This window comes from Balaenoptera acutorostrata, chromosome 3 (assembly GCF_949987535.1).
Source record: "Balaenoptera acutorostrata chromosome 3, mBalAcu1.1, whole genome shotgun sequence".
Taxonomy (NCBI): domain Eukaryota; kingdom Metazoa; phylum Chordata; class Mammalia; order Artiodactyla; family Balaenopteridae; genus Balaenoptera; species Balaenoptera acutorostrata.
Genome location: NC_080066.1, coordinates 79,577,243 through 79,595,866, shown reverse-complemented (window position 1 = coordinate 79,595,866; position 18,624 = coordinate 79,577,243). Strand labels below are relative to the sequence as shown.

Sequence of the window (18,624 nt, the reverse complement as noted above, 5' to 3'; positions counted from 1 at the left end):
GTGGCTCAGTTATACATCTATATATGCACTCTTTTTCATATTCTTCTCCATTACGGTTTATCACAGGATACTGACTATAGCTCCCCGTGCTCTACAGTGGGACCTTGTTGTTTATCTTATATAGAGTGGTTTGCATCTGCTAAAATGAAACTCCAGGGTTGAACTCCAAGTTGTTTTTGTTTTTCGTTTTAACCCCTGTATGAACACCTGTAATGACTACCCTAATTCGTGCATTTCTTGTCTTTGTTTATAAGCGCTTTCCCCAAAACGTGTTTTCTTACGTCTCTCGGTCCCTTTACCTATGCCTGTAACCCAAGGCAACAGTTATTAAAAACTTGCCCTTTTCTCCTTGTGCATTCAAACAAATTCACACGTAAAGGGTGTCACTCCTTTTCTGTCACTGTTTGTTTTACAAAAGTTGCCTCACACAGTGTACAATTCTCTGCCACTTGTTTTGCTCCCTGAACAATAAATACACCAAGAAAATCCCTCTGCTTGAGCAGATAGAGATCTTATTCTTTTCAGTGGTGTGTAACACTCCATGGTAGGGGTTTAAGAGAGCACTCCTACACAGCCAAGAGATTTTTTTCCCAATGGTAAAATAGAAAAAGTTTTTTTGTTTTTTTTAATGCTGGAGACTTTAGTGAGGTCTTTTTACCTGGCAGGGAGCTAAACTACCTGTATGGTTCAAGAGCTGAGACTGGCACCCTCTATGTGCGGGTTTGTTGGTAAAGACAAAGAATGGTCTTTGCTCTGAGGAATTCACTCTGCTGCCAGAGAGACGAGAGCCCTGTCCCTTAGACAGCGGTCCCCGAAACTCATGCCTGCAGGGGTGAAGGCTTGAGTTAACCCCCTGGGAGAGGGCAACCTTGATGGAGAAAATTCTAGAGGGAAAGTGCAGAGTCAAAAGTTATTTGATGTTGGGAATTCCCTGGCGGTCCAGTGGTCAGGACTCGGCGCTTTCACTGCCAAGGGCCTGGGTTCAATCCCTGATCCAGGAATTAAGATCCACAAGACACGTGGCAAGGCCACACGTGCCATGTGGCCAAGACATGAAGCTAAGGAGGAGGAAGTAGGATTACTCAGTGTGTTGGCTGAGCAGCTCCCTCCTTTCCATTGACTTTGCCCCAAGAATTTCAACAGCTCCAGGTGATTTCCGGCCTTTGGTTCCCCCTCTGGAGGTTGAGCCATTTGTCTCTTGATTTTCTAACTGCAGAACGGATAAAAGTCTGAGATTTCAATCAAAAGCTTAAGAAAATAATAATCCTTAGTTGCCCTAATTCTTTCCTGAAAATACCTCACACTGACAGAAATTGTCTTTAAGCCCCCTTTCTCTTCTGTCGTGCTTTAAATTTCTTCCTTAATTAAAAAGAATTGTTTGCCTGATGTGGGCTCCAAAGGGCTTATTTATTTTAACTGACCTTCTTGTTTCTTTTTCTTATTTTAACCAGTGACTTGATAACTCTAAAACTCTCTATTCTCCTGTCTTAAAATGCCCATTGTCTCTGTCACCAGGGGAACATAATAATGAATTATATGATCAGCCCATTTCTATTCCCACAGCATGGAAGCCGTGTCAATAACAAGCAGAAAGCACAGCACCCCTAAGTTTAACTGCCCTAAACTGGCTGCTCGTCCCTAGCAGAGATTTTAGAATGCTCTTCTCGGAATAATATTTCAGCATCACTCAACCTTACCAACATTTGATGACAACATTATCTGATAATTAATGATGAATTAATGTCTGCATTCCAAAGTACCTGGCTGAATTCACTGTGTAAAAAAAAAAAAAAAGGCGGGGGGCAGGGCAGCCAAACGGATATGTCATTGAAACCCAGCAACTGTTGAATGATAGAATTTTTTTCCCCATCCCTTAAGGCGATCAAGTGTAGTACCCAGTCTGAGAATGCCTCAGAAGCACGCCATCCAGTGACTTGGATCCTTGAGCTCAGAGGATTGTGATAGAATTAAGTCTGACTCAACAAATGAGGTCACTGGGAAGAAGCACTGGTGTTAAATTTCCCATTAACGCTGGTGGCTAATTTACTAAACAGTCATCTGCTTGTGGTTCCAGAAGACCGCCGGGTAAATTCCAGACACCTCCTGGGTTGCAGATAGCTTGGGCGTGAAGTCACCATACCCTGGTCAGTGTGACTTTTGGTGACCATCTCTCAGTACACCGGAAAGTATTTCCAGAGACTGGATGCCATTTTGGAGTGTAAAGCCTTGGAAATCTGTGGAAGGTGACTTTTTTTTTTAATTTTATTTATTTATTTGTTTATTTATTTATTGGCTGTGTTGGGTCTTCGTTTCTGTGCGAGGGCTTTCTCTAGTTGCGGCGAGCGGGGGCCACTCTTCATCGCGGTGCGCGGGCCTCTCACTGTCGCGGCCTCTCTTGTTACGGAGCGCAGGCTCCAGACGCGCAGGCTCAGTAACTGTGGCTCACGGGCCCAGCTGCTCCGCGGCACGTGGGATCTTCCCAGACCAGGGCTCGAACCCGTGTCTCCTGCATTAGCAGGCAGATTCTCAACCACTGCGCCACCAGGGAAGCCCAGGAAGGTGACTTCTTATGTTGAATCTAGAAATGGGATGGCAGGAAGGGGTACTCTGACTCTTGGTGCCAGGAAACTCAAGTTCTGGTGCTCGTTCTGCCACAGATGTTAACTACAATTCAAGTCACTGAATGGCTCATCTTAGGGGTGTTTCTAGATTAGATATTGTACTGTATCAAGAGGTGTAGAAAAGTAATGAATTGCCATTCACCAGTTGTTAGGCATAAAGGATGCCTTTCCCCGTACTTCTCTGAGCCCTACTTTCCTTATCTGTCAAGTGGAAACACTAATAACTTGCTTATCCACCCCTTACCTCCCAGGACTGTTAACATGAGTAAAAAGAGAAAAGAGATTTGAAATTTCCATGCAAAGTTCAAAGTTCTACACAATTAGAAAGCACAAATGGAAATCATTTCTAGATTCTGATGAAGCTTTTCAATCATTTCCAATCACAGGTTTAGGAATTCATCCACCATGTTCTTGCTGTTGAGCCTGTGCTGGTTCAAGCATCACAGCCCAGATGGCCAGTGGTCTCTTCTCTGGCCAGCTCCTTAGGGGTCAGCCTGGGTTTCTTGCTGGTTTGTCACTGCCTCACACTCTCTGCCCCTGACACTGGGGTGGGGCAAGAAACAGGGATGAACCTCTCGGCTTCCTCCTGAAACTGCCCTCCTCACAGTTTCTCAGCTGTGTCTTCCAGAGTCTTCTTTTTGAATTCTTGCCTGGGCAATCACTTTCCTTAAACCAAGTCAGGTCTCCTGAATTCCTAGAGGCAGCAGAGCATAGGGGGAACTTGTGGGACTTTGGGCTACAGATCATTAATTAATTATCCATGGATCTTACCGAGCCTTGTTTTTCTCATTTGTAAAATGGAAGTAATAAATCTACTTCACTGGGAATCTCTGAGGATGAGATAAAAGAACATGGGTGAAAGGACCTGGCATATTGTAGGAGTTAAAAGTGCATCCTTTTCCTTTTTCCTTCTCTCCCTCTTCCTTCCCCACTCAGCTGCCTGCAAGGCACTGTCTCCTCTCTCCTGATTAGGTGTTCCATTTGCTCTCTTTGCAAAGGAGATGCAGAAAGCAGATTTAGCCACATGTCTGTGCATTTTCCTGGAGAAGTCTTCACAAGACCACTTCTCCTTTTCCATACTGGCCTTCTCTGAGTTCTTCTAGAGTCTTCACATTTGGGAAAACGTCTGGATGTCACCTAATTTTCATGTTGCATGTGGACATGTCTCAGAGCCACACTGTAACTGCACACTGAGAATCATGTCATTTGTTCTGGGGCAAGCCTAGAGGCGGCTTTGTGTGGGTCTACATGTAGGTGCTGGGGTGGCCCCGGAGGAAGGAAGAGGGAACTTGGAGGGCCTGCAGAGATGAGGAGTCAGGTAGGATCCTATTAAGTGGGTTTCACTGAAGGCTGTTGACACACTTCTCATAAACTCCCCGCTTCCTGCTACTTTCACAGGAGAAAACACGATGAGGGCTGGAAATCAAATTAAGCAATTAAGCAAAATTCCCCAAGTCACTTGAGCTATTCCTCTGAATCCAGGGCCCTGGGATAACACGGCCTGTCAGCCACCCCTGTTTCATACCTGTCTTCCATCTCCATTCTGCAGAGGGAGCAGGGAGAGAGCAGAGAGATGATTCCAGAAGTGCTGCCATTGCTGGTATGTCCATCCCTCCCGCTCTGGCGCTGGCTCCCCACCTTCTACCCTCCACTGTCTCTTCATCCATCTTTCTCCTCTTTATTTTTGTCCACCCTTATGGCTGTCACGGGGCTCTTGGGTCATCTTTGTCATCATAAACTCATGGGTTCCAAAGTGTGCTCTGTGGAACACTTACTTGAGAATGTGCGTCAAAAAAAAAAAATGGATCCCTGACCAACTGCCAGGAATGGCGCACACTGTGTCCCTCGTGGAGATTCTCAATTCGTGTCACCTATTGAGAGCTCTGAAAAATTCCATAATAAATGGTTTAACATTGTTTAGCTAGTTTTTCCCAAAACCCTTTTGATCATGGACCCTTTCCTATGAACTCCCAAGGAACACCTATTAGCAGGGTTTGGTGAACCACACTTTGGGAAAAGCTGGCATGAACAATGTATTATTTGTAGAAATGCTGTAAAGTCACATTCGCTAATGAGAAATCTGGCATCAAAGGCCTATGGGAAAATGTGTGTGCTGTGCTTTAATGAAAGTATGACATTCGTGTAGATCAGAGGTCCCCACGCCTTTCACCACGAAAGATCCTTTTTAGTTCTTTCCTCAAGGGATTCCATGTTTCGAAAGCTTTTATCTACCCAACAAACTACATTTATTGAATAATAATTTGTCCTTTGAGTTTTATTCATCAAAGACATATTGCTGCCAATCAGTGTTTCTGATCAGTCAAGATAACCACTGTTACCACACGGAGTTGATATGACTCCAGCCCAAAGCAAATAAACTTAATGTTTTATTTAGTCTGGGAACCTCATTGAGGTAAATGTATGATTTCCTCTGGGCTTTTTGAAATCTTGAAAACAGCTTACAGACCCCCCTCGCTGCCTTCCCAGAGTGCAGGGTGGGTGGGAAGCAGGACTGTGTGTGGAAACCCAAGGAGGACACACATGGTTGGGAGGAAGGCAGGGAGGCAGAGGTTATTGGGGCTGCCCACGGACAGCGAGGACAGCCGGTGGGGGGGACAATGGGAAGCGGCTACAGTCCCTATGAAGCCCGAGGGTCCATGGATTACGGGGTCCAGATCTTGAAGAACAGAGGAGAAGCCACCGGCCAAAGGCACACACGTGGGGCTCCCCAAATGTGGGCAAGAACCTGGGCAAAGCGTATGCACCCCTGTAGCCAGGTACCCGGAAGAGCTGGGGAGGAGGCCGGGGCCCAGGGGAGGGCAGGGTGGGGTGGGCGCTCTGCCGGCTGCTCTCCCCGGGCCTCCCCGCTACCTGGTAGTTTTTATCATGAGCTACTAGGAGGTGAGGGAACTCAGTTTGGCCGCCCTCGTGGTTGTTGATGGAGCCCTTGAGGGTTCGAGGCCCCTGAGGTACCGCCTTCTATTCTGCGTCTGGCTGCCTCCTACCGCGGAAGAGCCTCGTGCGGACCTAGCGGCCCGCTCCCGCGGGAGACGGTGGGCATCCCGGAGCTCGGCCTCAGACGCCGGGGCCGCGGGCTCCTGACACAGAGGCTCTCCTGGTGCGTGTGAAATGGGATCACGTGCCCCGCGATCCGGTCTCCACTGGACGTTGCACAAGAGCTGTCGGGGCAGCTGTGGGTGCAGCGGGGTGGCCCCATTCCCTGCAGTGAGAGGGGGCTCCTCTATGGGAGGGAAGCGCTCAGGCCAAGCCCTGTGCAGCCCGAACCGGCCTCCATGCGCCGGGCGCCCAGCCCTGTCCAGACACGGCCGTGGACCTCAACACCAGCCTTGCTTCTCGGCTCTCTCCTCTCATCAGCCAGGACGTTTTCACAGAAGATATACAATCTGTGCCTGGCAGAAGCCCGGTTGCAAAAATAAATCTTTCCCTGAACATTTTCCAGGCCCATTTTAGAAACAAATCTGGGCGATGCCTTTTACTCATTTCCAAAGACAAACAGCCGACGCCTGAGGCGTCTATTCGCGCAGAAATGTTTCGAGAATGGAGGATGGGATCTGCCCTCAGAAGAGCCCACCCCGCTTTGAGCGGGAAGGGTGAGCAGCCCTGCGGATTGTGCCCTCACCAAACCGCTGCCCGGGTCTGGGGACACAGGTGGGAGGGAGCTCACAGGCCTGGGCTCCAGAACGGTGCAGCCTCGTGGGGGGGCCTCCCCCTCCCCTCCCCTCCCCTCCCCCCTCCCCTCCCCCTCCCCTCCCCTCCTCCCCCCACCCCTCCCCTTCCCCCTCCCCGCCCAGGTTCTCCCACAGGTGGAGCCTTCCTGTGGCTTCCGGAAGCACTGACAGCTGCAGAGGCTACAACCTCCCCAGAACCCACCCACCCATTCTCTCAGTAAACATTTACACTGAACACCTGTTAAGTCAGCATAGGCACCACGCTAGGGGCTGCAGATTCAGCGTGAACTGTGCCCACGGGGCAGGCATGCGATGGGCGCTCCGTCCAGAGGCAACCACTGAATGAGTGAGTGATGCAGCCGTCACACAGGGCTGTAGTTTTCTGTGCTCTATCACGGCATTGTCTCATTTGATTTTCACAACAGCCCTGTGAGCTGGGAAGGAAGGAAGGGCGGGAGGGAGGGAGAAAAGGAAGTTTCTATTTACCAGGCCAGTGCCCTATGCTTTTACATGCACTATCTATTTATCTATTTAATCCTCCCAACTATACTATGTGGTAAGAAGGTACCTCTGTCCTCACTTTCACAGAAAAAATAAAAACCAAGCCGCGATGAAGAGTGGCCCCCGCTTGCCACAACTAGAGAAAGCCCTCGCACAGAAACGAAGACCCAACACAGCCAAAAAAAAAAAAAAAAAAAAAAAAAAAAAAAAAAAAAAGAAGTTGTAGCACTGAGTGCAACTCTTAAAAAAAAAAAGTAATTAGCAACTTAAATGATGCCAGAGTGTTTAAATGGACTTCATTCTCTCTCTGTCTGCCTCACCTCACTTTTTTTTTTTTAAAGCAGTTATGTTTTTCTTCTTGTTTTTTCTTAAGGGCCTAGTGATTTCTATCTACTGATAGTAAAGTTTCACTTTTCTTGTTGATATTTTACTAATACAAAAATTCATCTAAAAGAAAAAATATGAATGAATGAAAGAATACTGAATTAGCAATATATATACTTATGTCTATATAAATTCTTTGAAAATATTGTGATCCAAGTAGCAATTATTGTTGTTATTATGCACAATAGTATATTATCAAAGTATAATAAAATGAGATTTATTTAAAAAATAAATAAATAAATAAATAAAATAAAAACCAAGGCCCAAAGGAAGTGCCAGAGGAAGGACTGACCCAAGGTTGGTCTGATTCCAGAGACCCAAACTCTCTTGCGCACAGGTACACTCACTCACGCACACATATACACGCATCTGCTCCACCGGCCCCTGCTCCAAGGATACCCAGGGATTAACCCACGCACCGACACTTACTTTCCCTCGTCGGTAGGAATGTTCTGAACACCTGCTCTGCCTCCTGAGTGCTCCTCTCTGGGCTCGGGGACCCAGTGCAAGCAGGAGAGCCCAGGTCCCTACCCCTAGGTGTACCACTGAGCGTCGGAAGTGTGGCTAAATCTGAAGTGAGATGCGCTGTGAGCGTAAAAAACACGGAATTCCCAAGACTTAGTAAGAAAAAAGGAATGTAAACCATCCTGTACTTTATATGGATCGCATGTCGTGATTATGTATCTTTTAGATATATTGGGTTACAGAAAGCAAGTTTTTAAAAATAGTATTTCCTATTTCTTCTTTTTTTAATGTGGCTATTGAAACATGTAAAATCACTTATGTGGCTCATGTTTGTACCTTGTATTATATTTGTGAGGAACAGCTCTGCTCTAGATGGAAAGAGAGACTCTAAACAAGGAAACAAATACAGAAGAGAGGTGATTGCAAATAGAGAAAAGTGCCAGAGAGGAAATAATGCAGGCGGTGCACTGAGAGGGGCTGGCAGGTGGACACAGGTGGCCAGGACCTGCTGGTCTCCAGTGGCAGGTGGGGAGAGACAGGAGGCCCTCGTAACCATGGGAATAAGGCGTTTCCCACGCTGGGGAGGTGCCAGGGCCTCTGTCCTAAAGAAAGGAGCCGCCGTGCAAAGATCCAGAGGGCTGTACAGACTCCCACTGTATTCTCACCCCACTGAGCCATGAGTCCTGGAGCTGCAAGGACCCTTAAGGTCACCACCTCCGCCTCTGGGTTTCAGAGGGTTGGTGTTTACCGAGGTCTGTTTACCGATGTAGGACTGGGTGACTCTCATGTGCCTACCCCGCTATTGTTTACTCCACAGAGGTCCTCTGCATGCCTGTGACGGTCCAGCCAGCAATAAGCTCTGGGAAAGAAGTGGTGACAAAATCAAGTCCCTGTTCCCAGCAGCTCATAAACAAGTGTGAGGTGGCTGGAGCCAAACGGGCGAAGAAACATATATGTCAGGAGTGGTAGGTGAAAAAAAATCAAGAAGGAGAGAGGGTGGGTGGGAGCTGTGTTAGAGAGAAGGTGATATTTCATCAGGGACCTGAATGAAGTCAGGGAGGGAGCCCTGAGGACACTGAGGGGAAGAGCATCCCAGGGATCTGGAACAGCAAGTACAAATGTCCTGAGGTAGGAACCTGCCTCTCAAGTTCAAGAACAGCATCAGGCCAGGGCCCTGGGGAAGAGTGAACAAGGGAAGAGTGACCAAGGTGAGGTCAGGGTGAGGACCTGGATGGATTCAGTGTCACATGGATATTCTCTGTAAGTGGCAGTTATGATTATCATTATTATTATCATTACCACAGGTTTCCTAGAAAGATGACAACTGCCACCATTCACAGGATCTTCCAAGATGAGGAGGTCCTCTGGTCCCAAGGCTTGGCACAAAAGAAATGGGATGGCCCGTGGCTGGCTGGGCACACACTGTCTTATGCTCAGCAACTTGTCTGTAAGACAAACCATACAGCGAAGCATTTGGACTCGGGGGGAGGGGGTCTTGGGGTGGAAGTTTGGAGCTGTCAGAGGGGCAGGTGGCCCAAGTGATGACAGGACTCAGCGATTTCCTATAATTAAGGAGCCAAGGCCCTAATGGCTTGCTGAGGTTCTGCTCTACCACCCTCTCCCATCCGCCCTCTAGCCCTGGGTTTACCAGGCCCCTCCCCTAGTCAAGAACCCACCGTGGCTCCCTATTGCCTGCTGTTTTGCTCTTCAGTTGACCCTTTGCCACAGTGATCACTCAGGTCTCCCTGTCCAGTGATGATTTGCCAAAAAATGTTGGCTAAGACTGCAAGAGGAAATTACTTGTTTGTTTGTTTGTTTTTTTGCTAAGAGGGAAAGACCTGCTTTAATGAATATTTTTTCCAAAGAAAATGATCCTTCTGACCTTCTCTGAACCACAAAGCCAGGGCTGCCTTGGCTCTCCCGGCACATTGGGAGTGCTTCCCTGTCCCGCAGGGTGTGGCAGGCCCCAAGAGGCCGCGAGGCTGCACTTCTGCGGGCACAGCTGTGCTCACCAGCCTGGCCTGGACTCAGGGGCCCTCCACAGGAGGCTGAGGGCTATTCTGACAGGCTTTTTGACATAGCAGGGTGCATTCAAAGACACTGGCCTCCCATCCCATCTGCATTCACTAAGCCAGCATTCCCTGAGGACCTACTGTGTGCCTGCCACTGTGCTGTGGCCTTTCTGCTCAAAAGTGGTTTCTGTACGGAAAGGCTTATTCCAGATAGGCTTCTAGTAAAGAATGGCCATCACCTGTTTTTTCGGATTCCTTGTAGAAACAGAAAATCATTTTTTATAACTAATTTTTATTGGAGTATAGTTGCTTTACAGTGTTGTGTTAGTTTCTCCTGTACAGCAAAGTGAATCAGCTCTACGTATACATACATCCCCTCTTTTTTGGATTTCCTTCCCCAGAAAACCATTCTTTTGAATCTAATAACCACAGTCCACCAAGCTTATAAAAATATTTCCGTATTCCATCACATCTCATGATGCCTGTTCTTTGGTCTCCAGGGGAGCTCCGGTGTCCTGAGCCTTCTGTTTGCTCTTAATCAGGAAGATGGGCATCATTCCATAGCAGTTTGCAAATGGGACTCGGAAAGGTAAGTGACTTTCTTAAGATCACACAGCCACACAATCTGGAGCTAGGGTGGAAGCCCCATGCCTGAATCTAGAGGGGTCTCCACTCCGGATGCACAGGGAATCACTAGGGGAACTTTTACAACTGCCAACCCCCCAGCGGCTGCCCCCAGAGGGTCCGATTCTTTTTTTTTTTTATTTTTTTTTTTATTATTTATTTTTTGCTGTGTTGGGTCTTCGTTGCTGTGTGTGGGCTTTCTCTAGTTGCAGCGAGCAGGGGCCACCCTTCGCTGCAGTGCATGGGTTCTCATTGTGGTGGCCTCTCTTGTTGCGGAGCACGGGCTCTAGGTGTCTGGGCCTCAGTAGCTGTGTCTCATGGGCCCTAGAGCGCATGCTCAGTAGTAGTGGCACATGGGCTTAGTTGCTCCATGGCATGTGGGATCTTCCCGGACCAGGGATCGAACCCGTGTCCCCTGCATTGGCAGGCAGATTCTCAACCACTGCGCCACCAGGGAAGTCCCGAGGGTCCGATTTAATTGATTTAATTGGCGGGGCCTGGGCAGTGGTAGGGGGCTGGTTAGAGCACCCCAGGTGATTCTAATAGGCTGCAGGAGCTGAGAATCACCGTGCCAGAGCCTGTAGCACAAGCACACTGGCCCAGGCGCAGAGGAACCATCCCGGCTCTGCCACTAACTTGCTGTGTGCAAAGCCCATAACCTCTCTGTTCTTCAGTTTCTTCATTTGTCAAAAGGGAGATCTCTTTCAGGGTCTCTTTCACATGTGGGATCTGTGAGTCATGGGGTAATGGGAAGACGCTTGAAGCCCTCAGCAGGGTGTGACTGCGGGAAGGGGCTTGGGGTCCTGGCCCTCCCTGCCCGAGGCAAGTGGGGAGAGCGGGGCTCCTCTCCTAACGTGATTCTCAGAACTCTTCTCTGTTCTCCGTTCCCGGTGGTGAAAAGCGTGTTTCGGAACAAACAGAACTATGCCTGTTCCCCAAATGATGAAGGTGAGTTCACGTCCTTTGGTGGTTTTTCAGTGTTTCTGAGACAGAGTTCACTTTTCTTCTGGGACACTTTGGGGCGCACTGGGACCTGAATGGGCGAGGTTAGTGGCTGGGGAGCTGTGAGAGGCCCCTCCTCACACCACAGCACACCTAGGACTAAAGCGGAGGGGCTCAGAGAGCTCCAGAGTCGGGCGGCGGTATGGCCGAGGCGCTGAGAATAAAAGGGCAGGAGGGCTGGCCTGAGCCCCCAGGAACTGCCAGAAGCCCCTCTCCTGGGAGGAGGGAGGCCACGCCCTTGAGCCCTGGAGGGGCAGGTGTCACTGCACCTTCGGACTGAAGTGAGGGGGAGGGGACTTCCCCGTATTGGGACAGGCACCCCTGTCGTGAGCTGAGCCCCCGAAGGTGGCCCCGGCGTTCTCTCTCTGACTCAGAGGATGCTTCTCTCCTTGGCACCTGGTTCAGGGCCGCCCGGAGGATGCGTGTTGACCGGCCAACGTTCCCACTACAGATGTGGGCCCCGAAGCCAGAATTTCTTGATTATGAACAAGTAGTTCCTGCCGGCAGCGCCTCAGGAAGTGGGTCGTAAAAGTTCTTTTCCCCGCGCTCCTCCTCGTGCGTGGGGCCTCTGCGTCCAGAGCCTGGAACGCGAACCCGGCGCGGCCAGGACAGAGCGGCGGGCCCTGAGCGGCACTGCGGGGCCGCGGCTCCTGCCGGCAGCGGTCCCAAGTTGCCGCGTCAGGGCAGTGGGTGTGGATCCGCTCCGCGACCTCCAGGCGCAACAGTTAGCAGTTTCCGTCCGTTTCCTAGCTCCCAGGCTCGGAAGGAAACCCCTTCGGTTGTGTGCGAGGACCTTTTCTGCTCCCTGGGGTCCAAGGAAGTGGAGCTCTGGGCCTCAGGTCACCATGGCACTGCCGAGACTGGCTCTTCAGTCATCTTGGTCCCTGGGGGCAGCGGCGCCATCGAGTCCTGGTGCAGCCCCCGGGTCTTCATGCCCTGTCCCTGCGGGCAGTCGTGGCCAGCCCACCCCGACGCGACTCCAACCCTTTTGCTGAGACCACAACCCCTGTGCCCCCGTCTCCCCTGGCACAGTCGACTCCCCTCTTCGACTGGAGCCGCCACTCTCATCCCCCCTTCCCTCTGCAACGACACAGATGACCCCCTCTCCCCCGCCCCAGGGGCCTAAAACATAACAGCTCTTTACTTGCGGAGTTGGGGTGGGTAGGTGAGAGAGTGCACCCTTTCGGAAACCCCAAAATGACCTCTGCTTCCCAGAATGGGAAGCAGGGAAGGGGAAGGAAGAAGCTCTATTCTTCCTTTAGGCATTCAGAGCAAAAGCATTAGCAAATGCCACTTCTACCCCACACCCACAGGGCTGAAACCAAACGACACCCCAAAGACCAATTTTTTTGTTTTACTAAATTGCTCACCTTGTTACATTAGCCTCATTTTACAGACAAAGAAACCAAGGCTTAGAGGGTTTAGTTACTTCACCTGCCACTTGGCCTTGAGTCAGAGTTTACAGAGATACCCGCCTCACCCTTTGCATACTCGGTGGGACCAGTGTCAGGTGGTGGGCACTGCCCCAAACTGTGTCCACCCGGCTCTAAGCAGTTACTCACCTGCTGGGACACACCCTCCATTACAACTTTAGCCACAGCCAGCAAATGGGTAGGACTTGACCAAGAGACAATTACATTCCAGCCACTGCAGGCAGAACTAGCTAAGCCTCCTTCAGGAATGCATCACCATGGCTTAGGACTCTACAGCTTAGGTGTGCTTGATTTTGATCACCTCTCCTGGACCAGACACCGTGCTCACAGTGTTATGTATATCATCATATCATCCCCACAAGAATCCTACTATTATCTTTGCTCTCCAGATAAGGAAAAGGTAGCTAAGAGCGCTGAGTAACTTTCCCAAGTACTGTAATAAGCAGGTTGGCTAAGTGGGATATGAGCCTGAATCTCCTAATTTTAATCCCCTGTTCTTCCCATAATGTATCAGTGAAGATAACTGGGCGATTTCATTTTTCAGAGAAATAAAAGCAAGAGAGGGGAATGCCAATGTTCACGCCTTTCATTTGTGGTGACACACGGGCAGACAGTGGACCACAGGGAAAGCAATCAGACATTTCAGTCTCAGGAACTCAGTGATGGGAGAGCAGCCACTACAGTGGTTATTCCACAAAGGACCACCAGGTAGCACCATTGCACAACAGCTGCGTACCCAACAGCTCAACTCAGACCAGAATGGGAAGATGCAGCCCCGAGGAGTGGCCTGCTTTTCATTAAGTCACTCGAATGACCTGGTAAGTCTAATGAGGCTGTGTCCATGCCCAGCCATTGCTCACGCTCTCCTGATGTCCAGAGCTGCTCTGTGAATAAGGAACTCAGTCAGCTCCTGTCCATTTACTAACCCATCTTTTTAGCAAAGATATGCTTTGTACTTTGTAACTATTTAAAATATCTTGACTGTTAGATCTTTTTTTTTTAAGTTTCTTTTATTTATTTATACATATATTTTTGGCTGCCTTGGGTCTTCGTTGCTGCGCAGGCTTTCTCTAGTTGCGGCGAGCAGGGGCTACTCTTTGTTGTGGTGCGTGGGCTTCTCATTGCAATGGCCACTCTTGTGGAGCACGGGCTCTAGGCACACGGGCTTCAGTAGTTGCAGCATGCAGACTTCAGTAGTTGCAGCATGAGGGCTTCAGTAGTTGTGGCATGTGGGCTCAGTTGTTGCAGTGCACAGGCTCAGTAGTTGTGGCTCACATGCTCTCGAGCGCAGGCTCAGTAGTTGTGGCGCACGGGCTTAGTTGCTCCGCGGCATGTGGGATCTTCCCAGACCAGGGATCGAACCCATGTTCCCTGCATTAGCAGGCAGATTCTTGACCACTGCGCCACCAGGGAAGTCCCAGATCTTTTAATATAATTTGATCTGTTTCTGAAAAGGTTGTGCTTCCTTGTCTAGAGGTGCAGGGAGCAAGGGTGAAGTTCTTTAATGAAGGTCCCTTTTGGCCTGAGGAGGTGGCAGGGAGAGGTGCTGGGTCTGGGTTGAAGGTGAAGGGGGGTCAGCAGTCATGCAAGGGCAGAGCCATGGTTTGACCGGATTGAGGGCCTGGCAGGCAGCTTTGTACAATCTACCCATGGCCTCTGTACAGCGTCAGGGTCTTGGAAAGCTTTGGAACTGGAGAGAGGAGGGGAGCGAAGTGGGTAATAAACAGCATTTCTCACACTGTTGATGGACACAGTCCTCTCCGTTGCTAACCTGGTTCTTGGAGTTTGGATGTTCCTAGGATGGGCGTGGTGGGCAGGAGCCAGGAGCCCAGGAAGTCTCCAGTTTGGCTCCACCTTGGCTCCAAGGGTGTCTGTCACACACTCTGCAAATGCAGGCAGTGTCAGGGCTCTGACACTCGGGAGAAACAGGAAGTCAAACCAAGGCCCCAGACTTTGAAATGTGAAGAGATGGGTCTTTCCTGACGGAGGGAAGTAATGAGGCAGGCAGAGCCTTGAGTGGTGATGTCCACACAGGGAACACACAGTCCCAAGTGTGATGTGCCCAGGATTACCTTCAAAGAGCAGGCGAAGCCGAAGGAGTCTGCTTAACAACCTCTGAGAAGTCAGAGCTAGGCAACGGGTCGGGGTAGGAGTCAGAGAAGCACAGGCTGTAGGGCAGTGCCGGCTGCCTGTAGCCCAGGGAAGCAGATCCAGGGGCAGGATGGAGGCTGGCTTCCTACGGGGGGGCCAGTCAGGACCTCGGGCTGAGTGCTGAGTGCACCTCGGAGTGCTGATTGCTGAACTCTGGCCTGTCGGCAAGGACCCACCTCAGCGAGGGAGGGCCCAAAGCTCTCAAACAGCGTTTTTTAGTTTTTATTTTCTCTGAAACCTTAGCCCTTTGTACAATGAATAGTCAGTATTGGAGAATTTGCTGGAAGGAATGTGGGGTGCTGGGCAGAGATCCTAAGCTGTGTTGAAGAAAGTATAAAGTGGTGTGACAAACTTTGTGGATTACAGCTTGAGATACCTTTTCTTTTTTTTTTTACCAACCTCTTGTCTTATGCTGACAGGTGTCCAGTTATTTTTATAACTACCGCACAAGATCTGTAAAGAATGAAAAATGAGTATTTTTAAATGTCATATAAAAATAATTGCTATGACTTATTTAAATATAGTTACAAAGGAAGTTCATAACAGAATTTGCATTCAAGTATCATTACTATACTATACTATAACTCAGAAAATTTTTCCTTCTGCACAGCCCTCTTATGTGGAAGCATAACATGTCAGAAGCAGTTGTCCTGTAAGAAAACATAAAAGTAGATGATCAACAAATAAGATTAATAAACATGGTATAACCTCTATACACTGTAGAAATATTTATTTTTACTTAATAATTGGGATTTAAAGGGCTTGGAATATTTTTATGTGTCTTGCATATCATTGACAACTCAAAGGGCCTTCAGGGTATTAAATCTAAATTCTAGTCTGTGTACAGATGATGCCAGCTCCCAAGTATTATGGGCTGACTTGTGATCCCCCCCCAAAATTCATAAGTTGAAATCCCAATCCCCAGTACCTCGGAACATGACTGTATTTGGAGACGGGTTCTTTACAGGGATAATTAAGGTAAAATGAGGTCATTAGTTGAGACCCCAATCTAATATGACTGTGTTCTTATGAGATGAGGGAGTTTGGAGACAAGATACACAGAGGGAAGACTCTATGAAGACATAGGGAGAACACAGCCATCTGCAAGCCAAGGAGAGAGGCCTCAGGAGAAACCAACCCTGCTGACACCTTGATCTTGGACTTCTAGCCTCCAGAACGGTGAGAAAATAACTTTCTGTTGTTGAAGCCTGCCCTGTCTGTGGTCCTTTGATATGACAGCCCTGGCAAACGAATACACTGAGTTACACAGACTAACGGGGAAGAAGCAGTAAGGATAGAAGAAGCTAAGACTGCTTCTTTCAGCGATAAATCCCTTTTCCTAGAATAATTTGTGCCTGTCCTCTTTTTTTTATTAATAAATTTAGTTTACTTTTGGCTGCATTGGGTCTTCACTGCTGCACGCGGGCTTTCTCTAGCTGCGGTGAGCGGGGGCCACTCTTTGTTGCGGTGCGCAGGCTTCTCATTGCGGTGGCTTCTCTTGCTGCGGAGCACGGGCTCTAGGTGCACAGGCTTCAGTAGTTGTGGCACACAGGCTCAGTAGTTGTGGCACGTGGGCTCTAGAGCGCAGGCTCAGTAGTTGTGACGCACAGGCTTAATTGCTCTACGGCATGTGGGATCTTCCCAGACCAGGGCTCGAACCCATGTCCCCTGCGTTGGCAAGCAGATTCTCAACCACTGCGCCACCAGGGAAGCCCTACCTGTCTTCTTAAAGTAGCTATTTTCACCAAAGAGAAAATCATGAATTTTCAAATTTCAAACATGTTCATTTGTTTCTATGTGACTGTATATGGTTTGAAAGTGACAGTCACCCTTCTGAGCGAGTCCCCTGTCTCCTAAAGAGTCATGGTCTGTGCTGTGCCCAGGCTGGGGCTCCAGTTTGGGAAGATAAGTGAGCAGACTCACCAGGTCCTGCACCTTGTGGAGCTCTGATGCATGCATCTGGGCCTGGCACAGGGAGCCCTGGGGGCTTGGGCAGGGCCAGCCAGACAGCAAGGTGAATTCCAGGCCCTGAGACCAGCTGCAGCAAGCTCCACAAAGTCCCTGAGCAGGGCAGGGCCGGAACAAACGCCAAAGCTGGTCAGGAAGCACTGGCCGTGTAGGCGTCGCCTGGTCCCTGCCAGGGTCTCCCACCTAAAACTGGACACCTGGTCAGTGCTCTATTTTGAAGACAGTAGCTAACTACTGACTAATTGTTTTGTTTTGTTTTTTTTTATAAATTTATTTATTTATTTATTTATTTATGGCTGTGTTGGGTCTTCGTTTCTGTGCGAGGGCTTTCTCCAGTTGTGGCAAGCGGGGGCCACTCTTCATTGCGGTGCGCGGGCCTCTCACTATCGCGGCCTCTCTTGTTGCAGAGCACAGGCTCCAGACGCGCAGGCTCAGTAATTGTGGCTCACGGGCCCAGTTGCTCCGCGGCATGTGGGATCCTCCCAGACCAGGGCTCGAACCCGTGTCCCCTGCATTGGCAGGCAGATTCTCAACCACTGCGCCACCAGGGAAGCCCCTGACTAATTGTTTTTAAAATAAATAGTTGATGGACTGAGTAGTACTTTTCAAAAATTGGTTTTGTGTGCATGGGCTGGATTCTCCTAATACACAAAGAAGATTTTCTGGGGGAAAAACTCCAGGATCTATAGTTCTAGGCGTATGAGGTTGACAGGCCAAGGAGAAAAATTAATTATTTTAGAGCTCTATTGCTTGGCAGTTGGCATCCTGCTGGCATCGCTGCATACAGGTACCTGAACTTTGTCTACAATAAAACCGTATTAATTTGAAATCCAAAGAACAAAAAGAAAAATTCTCCAACCCCCCACTGGATTTTGCATTTACCAGGTTCGGCTTATCTCAGCACTTTTATTAAACAGTAAAAAAAAGGCGTCTGGTTGGTTGGGGCCTAGCAGTGGCTTTGAAATAGTCGCTATTTTTAATTAACCAAGACTGAAGTAATGAGGTTTTACTGTAATTTGGTATGGTTTAATTAACTCTAACTTCTCATCAGGCCTTAAACCTCCCTGCCCCAACCAAGACAGCCCTCAGCCAATTGCTTGGATTAGGTGTTTCCCAAGACAGTGGAGCCTCTGGGAAGGCTGGCCTTGCTCTGCCCCTCAGGGCAGCAGTGGGGATCCCACTTTTGCTCAGCAGCTTATGGAGTAACCTGTTTTTCTGGGTTTTTTATTTGCCATTGCTGCCAACTCAGCATGTCTGCAGGCTTGTCACCTTCCTCTCCCCCCGGGTCCCCTGCCGCACGTGGTTCATCCACAGCCTCCGAGGCTCAGAACCACCCTTAACGAGGATTCTCCTTTTCCCTCAAACTGTACGAAATCCTGTGCCATCTTTCTTCTTAAAGCCTGTCCATCTCTGTGGTCGCCCCTCCATGGTCCTAGGCTCCCTGCCCTTCTTCTTAGCCTGCTCAATCCTTTCCCTTTTCAAATGACCCTCTCATTCTTCTGCAGCAACCCTCCCGTAGCTGCCCAGGGCCCATCAGAGGTTGTCCTTGTTCTGCAGAGCTCCAGGAATTGGGGGGGGGGGGGGTCTTGAGGTGAGGATGAGGGGACAGAGGCGATGGAGGGAGCCTGGACAAGCCACTTTGTTCTCCCCACCTCTGCTCTGACCAGAGCGGCCCTTCTTTCTCCTTGGATTCATGCATGAAGCTTCTGGGTAATATTTGATGTGGCAACGAAAGGTGTCTGTTGCTAAAAATAAGTTAGAAAATCACTGATCT

At 49.3% G+C, this 18,624-nt stretch overlaps 1 protein-coding gene across 1 annotated transcript in view; it reads left to right on the top strand.

The window, feature by feature from the left end:
* The first annotated feature begins 2,219 nt into the window (after positions 1 to 2,219).
* Positions 2,220 to 18,624, top strand: part of CGNL1 (cingulin like 1) — a 204,895-nt gene continuing 188,490 nt past the window's right edge. Inside the window, exons 1-5 of the mRNA XM_057543464.1 lie at positions 2,220 to 2,243; positions 10,173 to 10,261; positions 11,198 to 11,244; positions 13,276 to 13,549; positions 15,916 to 16,061. The gene's annotated coding sequence lies outside the window, so the exon portion shown is untranslated. The remainder of the gene's footprint in view (positions 2,244 to 10,172; positions 10,262 to 11,197; positions 11,245 to 13,275; positions 13,550 to 15,915; positions 16,062 to 18,624) is intronic.